The following is a 9446-nucleotide window of genomic DNA, read 5'->3' on the forward strand; positions in this document are numbered from 1 at the left end:
GAGATCAGTCCTGAATATTCATTGCTGAAGCTGAAACTCCAATGCTTTGGCCACCTGATGCGGACAGCCAACTCATTGGAAAAGACCGTGATGCTGGGAAAGATGGAAGGTTAAAGGAGGAGGGGGCAGCTGAGGACAAGAAGGTTAGACAGCATCACCGACTCAAGGGACTTGAGTTTGAGCAAACTCAGGGAGACAGTGGAGGACAGAGGAGCCTGGTGTGCTGCAGTCCATGGGGTTGCAATTGAACAACTTAGCGACTGAACAACAACAAACTGACATCATGTATAAGATAGATAACTGACTGTGTATACAGCACAGGGACCTCTATTAACACGCTGCGGTGACCTGAACGGGAAGGAAGTCCCAAAGGGAAGGGATACACGTATCCACATGGCTGGTTCATTTTACTATACAGTAAAGGAAGGGAAGTCCCAAAGGGAAGGGATATACGTATCCACATGGCTGATTCATTTTACTATACAGTAAAGGAAGGGAAGTCCTAAAGGGAAGGGATACATGTATCCACATGGCTGGTTCATTTTACTATACAGTAAAGGAAGGGAAGCCCTAAAGGGAAGGGATACACGTATCCACATGGCTGGTTCACTTTACTATACAGTAAAGGAAGGGAAGCCCTAAAGGGAAGGGATACACGTATCCACATGGCTGGTTCATTTTACTATACAGTAAAGGAAGGGAAGTCCCAAAGGGAAGGGATACATGTATCCACATGGCTGGTTCATTTTACTATACAGTAAAGGAAGGGAAGTCCTAAAGGGAAGGGATACACGTATCCACATGGCTGGTTCATTTTACTATACAGTAAAGGAAGGGAAGCCCTAAAGGGAAGGGATACACGTATCCACATGGCTGGTTCATTTTACTATACAGTAAAGGAAGGGAAGCCCTAAAGGGAAGGGATACACGTATCCACATGGCTGGTTCATTTTACTATACAGTAAAGGAAGGGAAGCCCTAAAGGGAAGGGATACACGCATCCACATGGCTGGTTCATTTTACTATACAGTAAAGGAAGGGAAGCCCTAAAGGGAAGGGATACACACATCCACATGGCTGGTTCATTTTACTATACAGTAAAGGAAGGGAAGCCCTAAAGGGAAGGGATACACGTATCCACATGGCTGGTTCATTTTACTATACAGTAAAGGAAGGGAAGCCCTAAAGGGAAGGGATACACGTATCCACATGGCTGGTTCATTTTACTATACAGTAAAGGAAGGGAAGTCCCAAAGGGAAGGGATACATGTATCCACATGGCTGGTTCATTTTACTATACAGTAAAGGAAGGGAAGCTCTAAAGGGAAGGGATACACGTATCCACATGGCTGGTTCATTTTACTATACAGTAAAGGAAGGGAAGTCCTAAAGGGAAGGGATACATGTATCCACATGGCTGGTTCATTTTACTATACAGTAAAGGAAGGGAAGCCCTAAAGGGAAGGGATACACACATCCACATGGCTGGTTCATTTTACTATACAGTAAAAACTATCACAACATTATGAAGCAACTAGTCTTCAACCAAAATTAATCTTAAGCGATTAGCACAGTGACAGGATTTCCACATGCGGCCAGTTCTATGAGCTTAAGTTCTTTCGTCTTCCCAAGGAACTGCTTCCTGATATGCAAAAGAAGTGGCACAGGTGAGAAATTCTAGGCATGCCTTTTACTGAGACTATTATGGCCCAATTTGAGTGGACATTATAAAGCTATGTACTTTGTCTCTTTTTAGCACATTAACCTGAATTTCTCTTGCTTTGTACCAAATTGGCTAATAATATTGACTCAATGGCTGACAATGTGAGCTAACATTTGTTGAATACTCTTATATTCCGGGCAGGGGCTTCCCTGGAGGCTCAGCGACGAAGAATCCAGCTGCCAATGCAGGAGATGCACGTTCAGTCCCTGGCTCGGGAAGGTCCCCTGGAGAGGGAAATGGCAGCTCACTCCAGTACTCTTGCCTGGGAAATCCCGTGGACAGAAGAGCCTGGTGGGCTACAGGCCAAGAAGTCAGAAAAGCTGGACACAACTCAGGGACTAAAGATCAGCAAGACAACCACATACCAGGCACTTGGCTAAGCCCTTCTCATGTACATTCTCACTTAATTGTCGCATCGATTCAATGAGGTAGATACAGTGGTTACTCCCCTCTTACACAGGAGAAAAATAGAGCTTGTAAGTAACTTGCATAAGGCCACAAATATAAAGATGGCATATTTAGATTAATAACCATAGGTTTCATGATTCAAGAACACTTAGCAACTGTATAGGGCTTCCCTGGTAGCTCAGCTGGTAAAGAATCTTCCCAACCCAGGAAGTGTGTGTTCAATTCCTGGGTTGGGAAGATCCCTAGAGGAGGGCATGGCAACCCACTCCAGTATTCTTGCCTGGAGAATCCCCGTGGATAGAGGATCCTGGTGGGCTACAGTCCATGGGGTCACAAAAGAGTCCGACATGTCTTAGAAACTAAACAACAACAATCCCCCTCCTCAGGTTATAATGCTATATTCCGGACCTACCTGAAGAATCTCCACCTTAAACACTGGACTAATTTTTTTCAGTGTCTTCAACTTACAGACACAAACTCGTGTTTTGATACTCCAAGTTGATCAGCCTTCCTCATGGTGAAGTTTTCTGCTAATCTCAATCTATGCAATGCTATTCATTCTAGAAACAAGTAATGGCCAAACTTTTTTCCAATAAGCAACAGGAAACTGGTTAGAGGAATATTGAAAAAAAAAAAAAAAAAAAACCCTGGTCAGCACAAATTATGCAATCAACTAGTCCAAAACGACATGAGTCTGAAGGAGCGGCCCAGCTCACAGCTTCACTGCAAACATTAGATTAGGGTCAGGAAAAGCAATGCCCGTGAGAAATTACATAGTCCCTTTGCGCAGCTTTCCTCATGGCATTTTTAATGTCCTTGTTCCTAAGACTGTAGATGATGCGATTTACCATAGGGATCACCAGAGCGGAGACTGTGGACACCACCTTGTCCCGGTCCAGGGAGCGGCTGGAACTAGGCCGCATGTACATGAAGAGACCAGAGCCGTGGAAGAGGGTCCCAGCGGTCAGTGAGAGGCACAGGTCCTGAAGGCCTTGGTCCTCCCTTTAGCTGACCTGTTAGGACGGCAGCAGCAACGCAACCATAAGAGATGAGGATCACAAGGACAGACAGCACCCCAACGCCCACACCCACGGGGAAGGTCACCACCCGGCTGGCGGAAGTATCAGAGCAGGACAAACCAGGACTGGAGGAAGGTCGCAGAAGAGGTGGCTGATCACGTTGGGCCCGCAGAAACCGTGCTGATAGACTGAGCAGGTGTCCATCAAAGAACTGAGGAACCCACCCACATAGGCTCCGGCCGCCTTCTTTGAACAAAGGGTGTGGGACATGAGGACCGTGTAGGGCAGCAGGCTTCAGATCGCAGCGCCGCGGTCAAGTGCCATGACCGTCCGCAGGAAGCACGCAGCCAGCCCGGCCTGCAGAAGACAAAGTGCCGCACGGCCCAGCCCACCGAGGGGATGGCTTTCTGCTCTGTGATGATTCAGAGAGCGTCCTGGCGGCTGTGGAGGACACATAGCAGACATCCAGGAAGGACAGGTTACTAAGGAAGACGGGCATGGGCATGCGCAGGTGGGAGTCCATCCTGATGAGGGCGGGGGGCTCGGGTTCCAGGCGAGGGTCAGGAGGTAAATGCCCAGAAATAGCGCAAAAAGGAAAATCTTTTGAGGCTGCCCTGAAAATCCCAGGAGGATGAATTTCGTCACAATGGTGCTGTTCCTTCCTGCAGCTGCTACCTGCTTCCTGAATAAAGGAGGGGAGCAGTCCTGGGATCACTTAGGCTTTGTTACAGGTGGATATTTCCTATAATATCATACAGCTGATACCAAGTTTAGCCACCTGCTAGGCAAAGTCTTCTCAGAGCAAGTCAGCCTATGATAATCCCTCCGTACTATTTAAAATCTGTGTGCTCTATGCTTTGCCGACAAGAAGAGAAGCAGTCTAAAAGAGGAGAGACAGACTGGGAATCAGAAATGTGAGTTTTGTTCACAACTCTATTCCCAACTCCCTGGAGACGGCGGGAAAGTCATTTAATCGCTTTGTTTCCTCATTTTCTCAGTTGAAAAATGGAAGGTTGAGTCTTGGGGCTTCTTTAGGTTTGGGTTTCTTATGGGTTTTTAGACTTTCTGACTTGACAATATCAACCCAGACTAACAATAAAGTTAGGAATTTTTTCTATTTTGTGTATATTTAGTATAAGAATCCAAAAAATGAAGTAAATACAACTGGTTATAGTATTTTGCATGTTCCATGTTGGGGGAGGAGATTCAACTCATAATGAAAACAATCCGCTCTTTTAGGTAGCAAAATCAAAGGGAAAAGGGATTTATATATATAAACACATATATGTGCAGTATCGGTAAGTGCACGCTTAGAACTAGACATTTTTCCTAATTATATAGGCTTTTAAAATATTTATTTTTATTTATTTATTTAGCTGCCCTGGGTCTCAGTCGGGGCATGTGAGACCTTCAGGTGCAGCATGTAGGATTCAGTTCCCCCACCAGGACTCAGACCCGGGCTCCCTGTGTGGCGAGTGTGGAGTCTTGGTCACTGGACCACCCAAGGGAGCCCCTAGAGTAAGTTTTTATACAAATCACTGCATAAAATCATAAAAAGGTCAGAGTTCGGACTGGCTCGATCAGCATCGTTGTGGGATACGGGGCTATTTGCTTACCTTTGGGTGTGGAGAGGAAGAAGGAAGCAACAGCAAAGGTGACTGAAATTGGCCAAGTCATGATTGTCACAGAAAAGCAGAATCCAGCACTTCCTGAGCAAGAGGAGCTGGGGAGGATTCACTGCATATTTAAGGGTAATATTTAGGGAGAGGCAAGGGGAAATTTCCCAAAGAATGGCAATGCCAAAGAATGCTCAAACTACTGCACAATTGCACTCATCTCACACACTAGTAAAGTAATGCTCAAAATTCTCCAAGCCAGGCTTCAGCAGTAGTGAACTGTGAACTTCCAGATGTTCAAGCTGGTTTTAGAAAAGGCAGAGGAACCAGAGATCAAATTGCCAACATCCGCTGGATCATGGAAAAAGCAAGAGAGTTCCAGAAAAACATCTATTTCTGCTTTATTGACTATGCCAAAGCCTTTGACTGTGTGGATCACAATCAACTGTGGAAAATTCTGAAAGAGATGGGAGTACAGACCACCTGACCTGCCTTTTGAGAAACCTATATGCAGGTCAGGAAGCAACAGTTAGAACTGGACATGGAACAGACTGGTTCCAAATAGGAAAAGGAGTACGTCGAGCCTGTATATTGTCACCCTGCTTATTTAACTTCTATGCAGAGTACATCATGAGAAACGCTGGGCTGGAAGAAGCACAAGCTGGAATCAAGATTGCCGGGAGAAATATCAATAACCTCAAATATGCAGATGACACCACCCTTATGGCAGAAAGTGAAGAGGAACTAAAAAGCCTCTTGATGAAAGTGAAAGAGGAGAGTGAAAAAGTTGGCTTAAAGCTCAACATTCAGAACACGAAGATCATGGCATCTGGTCCCATCATTTCATGGGAAATAGATGGAGAAACAGTGGAAACAGTGTCAGACTTTATTTTTGGAGGCTCCAAAATCATTGTAGATGGTGACTGCAGCCATGAAATTAAAAGATGCTTACTCCTTGGAAGGAAAGTTATGATCAACCTAGACAGCATAATGAAAAGCAGAGACATTACTTTGCCCACAAAGATCCGTCTAGTCAAGGCTATGGTTTTTCCAGTAGTCATGTATGGATGTGAGAGTTGGACTGTGAAGAAGGCTGAGCACCGAAGAATTGATGCTTTTGAACTGTGGTGTTGGAGAAGACTCTTGAGAGTCCCTTGGACTGCAAGGAGATCCAAGCAGTCCATTCTAAAGGAGATCAGTCCTGGGTGTTCTTTGGAAGGACTGATGCTAAAACTGAAACTCCAATACCTTGACCACCTCATGCTAAGAGTTGACTCATTGGAAAAGACTCTGATGCTGGGAGGGATTGGGGGCAGGAGAAGAAGGGGATGACAGAGGATTAGATGGCTGGATGGTATCACCAACTCGATGGACATGAGTTTGGGTGAACTCTGGGAGTTGGTGATGGACAGGGAGGCCTGGCATGCTGCTATTCATGAGGTCGCAAAGAATCAGACACGACTGAGTGACTGAACTGAACTGAAGTGAAGGGGAAATTTGGATGTCATCAGACCAGACCAAATTATCATTTTTGAGAAATGAGGCAAGCCCATAAACACTCTGCATTAAGAAATACAGGCTGGCACTGAAAATAGCATCAAAATGAAGAAATGTAAATGGATGTGAAAAGGCAGAAGTGCCCTGAGGAAGACTTGATGGTAGAATTAAAGCTGATGTATCTTATTTTATGGAATTTGATTGCCCAGGCATGTTTGCAACCATTGCAACCATTGATTCAACAATGATTGTGTTCATCATTCATCATATTAAAAACTGTTTTACATGAATAGATTCTCAACATCACTAGCCGTCAGGGAAATGGAAATCAAAACCACAGTGACGTATCACCTTCCACCTTTTAGGATGGTTATTATTAACAGGTGTTGGTGAGGAGGCAGAGAAAAGGGAACCTCTGCACACTACTGGAGAAAATGTACATGAGTTCCACCTCTGTGGAAAGTGGTATGGAGGTTCCTGCAAAAGTAAAACCAGAACCACTGCATGACCAGCAAGTCCACTTCTGGGGTAAGCCCATAAACACTCTGCGTTAAGAAATACAGGCTGGCACTGATGTATCTGCAAAGGAAGGGAAGTCAGTGCCTTGCAGAGACGTGATTCCAGGCTCACTGCAGCATCATTCACAACAGTAAGATATGGAGACGACCTAAGCGTCCATTGACAGATGAATGCGTAAAGAAAATTTAAGACAGACAGACGGGTAACGGAATACTATTCAGCCTGAAAAAAGAAGGGAAAATCTTGTCATTTATAACAACGTAGACAAACATGGAAGACACTTTGCAAAATGAAGTAAACCAACACAGGCAGGCAAATTCTGCATGATCCCACTTACGTGTGGAATCTTAAAAAGTCAAATTCATAAAGTAAAGAGTAGACCGGTGGTTGCCATGGGCTGGGTTGGGGTGGAGGGTAGCGCAAGATGTTGGTCAAATGGTACAAGGTTTCACTCGCACAGGATAAGTAAGTTCTGGAGGTCTAATGAGCAGCATGGTGACAATAGGTAACATTACTGTATACTTGAAAGCTTTCAAAGGGGATCAGTTCAGTTCAGTCGCTCAGTTGTGTCTGACTCTTTGCAACCCCATGGACTGCAGCATGGAAGGCCTTCCTGTCCATCACCACCTCCCGGAGTTTACTAAGAAGATAAATCTTAAATTAAATCTTCTCACACTAAACACACACACACATGGGTAACTATGTAGAGATGATAGATAAGTTATTTAACTTGATTGTGTTGATCTTTTTATAGCGTATGCATATATATGTGTATAAACATCAAGTTGTACACTTTAATGTATGCAATTTATCATATTGTTAAAAATAAGGAAGTGCTATTCTTAGCTCTGTATTTTCTAAAAACTTTAAATCTCCCCACAATTATTCACTGAATGAACAGTCAAAACCAAGAAGACTAACTGTGATCCAGATAATCTTGCAACCGGGTCTGATTTCACCACAGAAGGTTTCACAGGTTGACTGGGGCCACCCTGTGCTCTGAACACTAGACTTCCATCCTACGCATCCTACGCGCCTTTCACTATAGTTTGTTCTTATTATGATTATTAAGTCCCTTTCTTTAAAGACATTAATAAATGTGTTGGAACTGATTTTCATATTTACAATTGCGATGTATTTACAAAGTCCTATGGTGTATCAGACTTTCATAATTATATATGGTGTATAAGATTTTCACATTTGCAATTACAGTGTATATACAAAGTCCTATTGACTTCCCTGGTGGCTCAGATGGTGAAGAATCTGCCTGCAGTGCAGGAGACCAGGTTCAGTTCCTGGGTTAGGGAGATCCCCTGGAGAAGGGGATGGCTATGCACTCTAATATACTTGCCTGGAGAATCCCATGGATGGAGGAACCTGGCTGGCCACAGTCACAAAGAGTTGGTCACGACTGAGTCACTAACGCTTTCACAAAATCCTAGGCTAATAATGAATATACATTTTTCCATTAAAGAAAGATCTGGGATCCTAATAAAAAAAAGAGCCCACAATTCTTCACCATAATATTGATCTATTCACCATATCAAAGAGGAAATCAGATGCGTTTGGCGTTTCTTATCTTAATGAAATCTTCCCTACCAGAACGCAAGCTACTCAAAGGCAGGCAGAGAGTTGCGTTTGTTCTGTCTATTCATCTATCCTGAGTCCCTGGAACAGTGCCTGGGACATAGGCTCAGTAAATATTTGTTTAATGAATGAATTTTCTTCACTGTTTGTTTATTCATAGAGTTTAGCAGAGTGTTTGTTTTATAAGTGCTCAATAATAGTAATATAATACATAACTGGGGGATTCCGGAGTGGTACAGTGGTAAGGAATCTGCCTGCCAATGCAAGAGGTGCAAGAGACCCAGGTTTGATCCCGGGATTGGGAAGATACCCCAGAGGAGGAAATGGCAACCCGCTCCAGTATTCTTGCCTGGAAAACGTCATGGACTGAAGAGCCTGGCTGAAGAGCCTCTACAGTCCATGGGTCACAAGAGGTCGGCACGGCTGAGTGACTGACACGCAATAAGTGATATAAAATATAATCACAAACACTTATTAGGGCTTGTTGAGTACCAGGCACTGTTATAAGGACTTGATTTATATTAAGATGGATAGATTTACTCTGCCCCTTATACAGCTAAAGTATGGGAAGTGCTTAAATTTATAGTTGTCATTTGTTAGATGAGTGAGGCGGGAGGAAGGGAGCTAAATTTACTGAGTTACATCAGAAGTGTCCTGAATTCTGAAGCCGAAGGAGGAGAATGATTGGTCGCTTTGCTCCAATAAACATCTTTTACACATTTCAGTCCATCTGCATTCCCCAGTGCTCTATGTCTGTTTCCTCAGCTCTTCCCCTGGCCTCTGTTCTTTTCTACTTTGGCCTCAGGCACACAGTAGCATCTGCTTCTGGAATCCCTTCCTTGAGTACCAGGTCTCCCAGTGGCCCCCGATGCGTCATTACGTTGATGGGGGGGTGGGGGGTAGCCGCACTCGGCCCCCACTTGCTGCTTTGTCACTCACTCCCGGGTCCAAAGTTAAAAACCCAGCAATCATCAGAGCTAAACATTCCTGAGCGCTGATTATTCTCTGGGGGCGGTGGGGAGCGGGGCCAACCACGCGTCCCCAGAGTCTCAGCACAGTCCCTCGCCTTGCTCTCCT

The 9446-nt window shown here is 44.5% G+C and overlaps 1 pseudogene; it reads right to left on the minus strand.

Annotated features, from left to right (window-relative positions):
• Positions 1–2874: 2874 nt before the first annotated feature.
• LOC101111123 (olfactory receptor 5A2-like) lies at positions 2875–9246 on the minus strand (annotated as a pseudogene).
• Between the last annotated feature and the right edge of the window lie 200 nt (positions 9247–9446).

The sequence above is a fragment of the Ovis aries genome, chromosome 15 (assembly GCF_016772045.2).
Source record: "Ovis aries strain OAR_USU_Benz2616 breed Rambouillet chromosome 15, ARS-UI_Ramb_v3.0, whole genome shotgun sequence".
In the NCBI taxonomy this organism is placed as follows: Eukaryota; Metazoa; Chordata; class Mammalia; order Artiodactyla; family Bovidae; genus Ovis; species Ovis aries.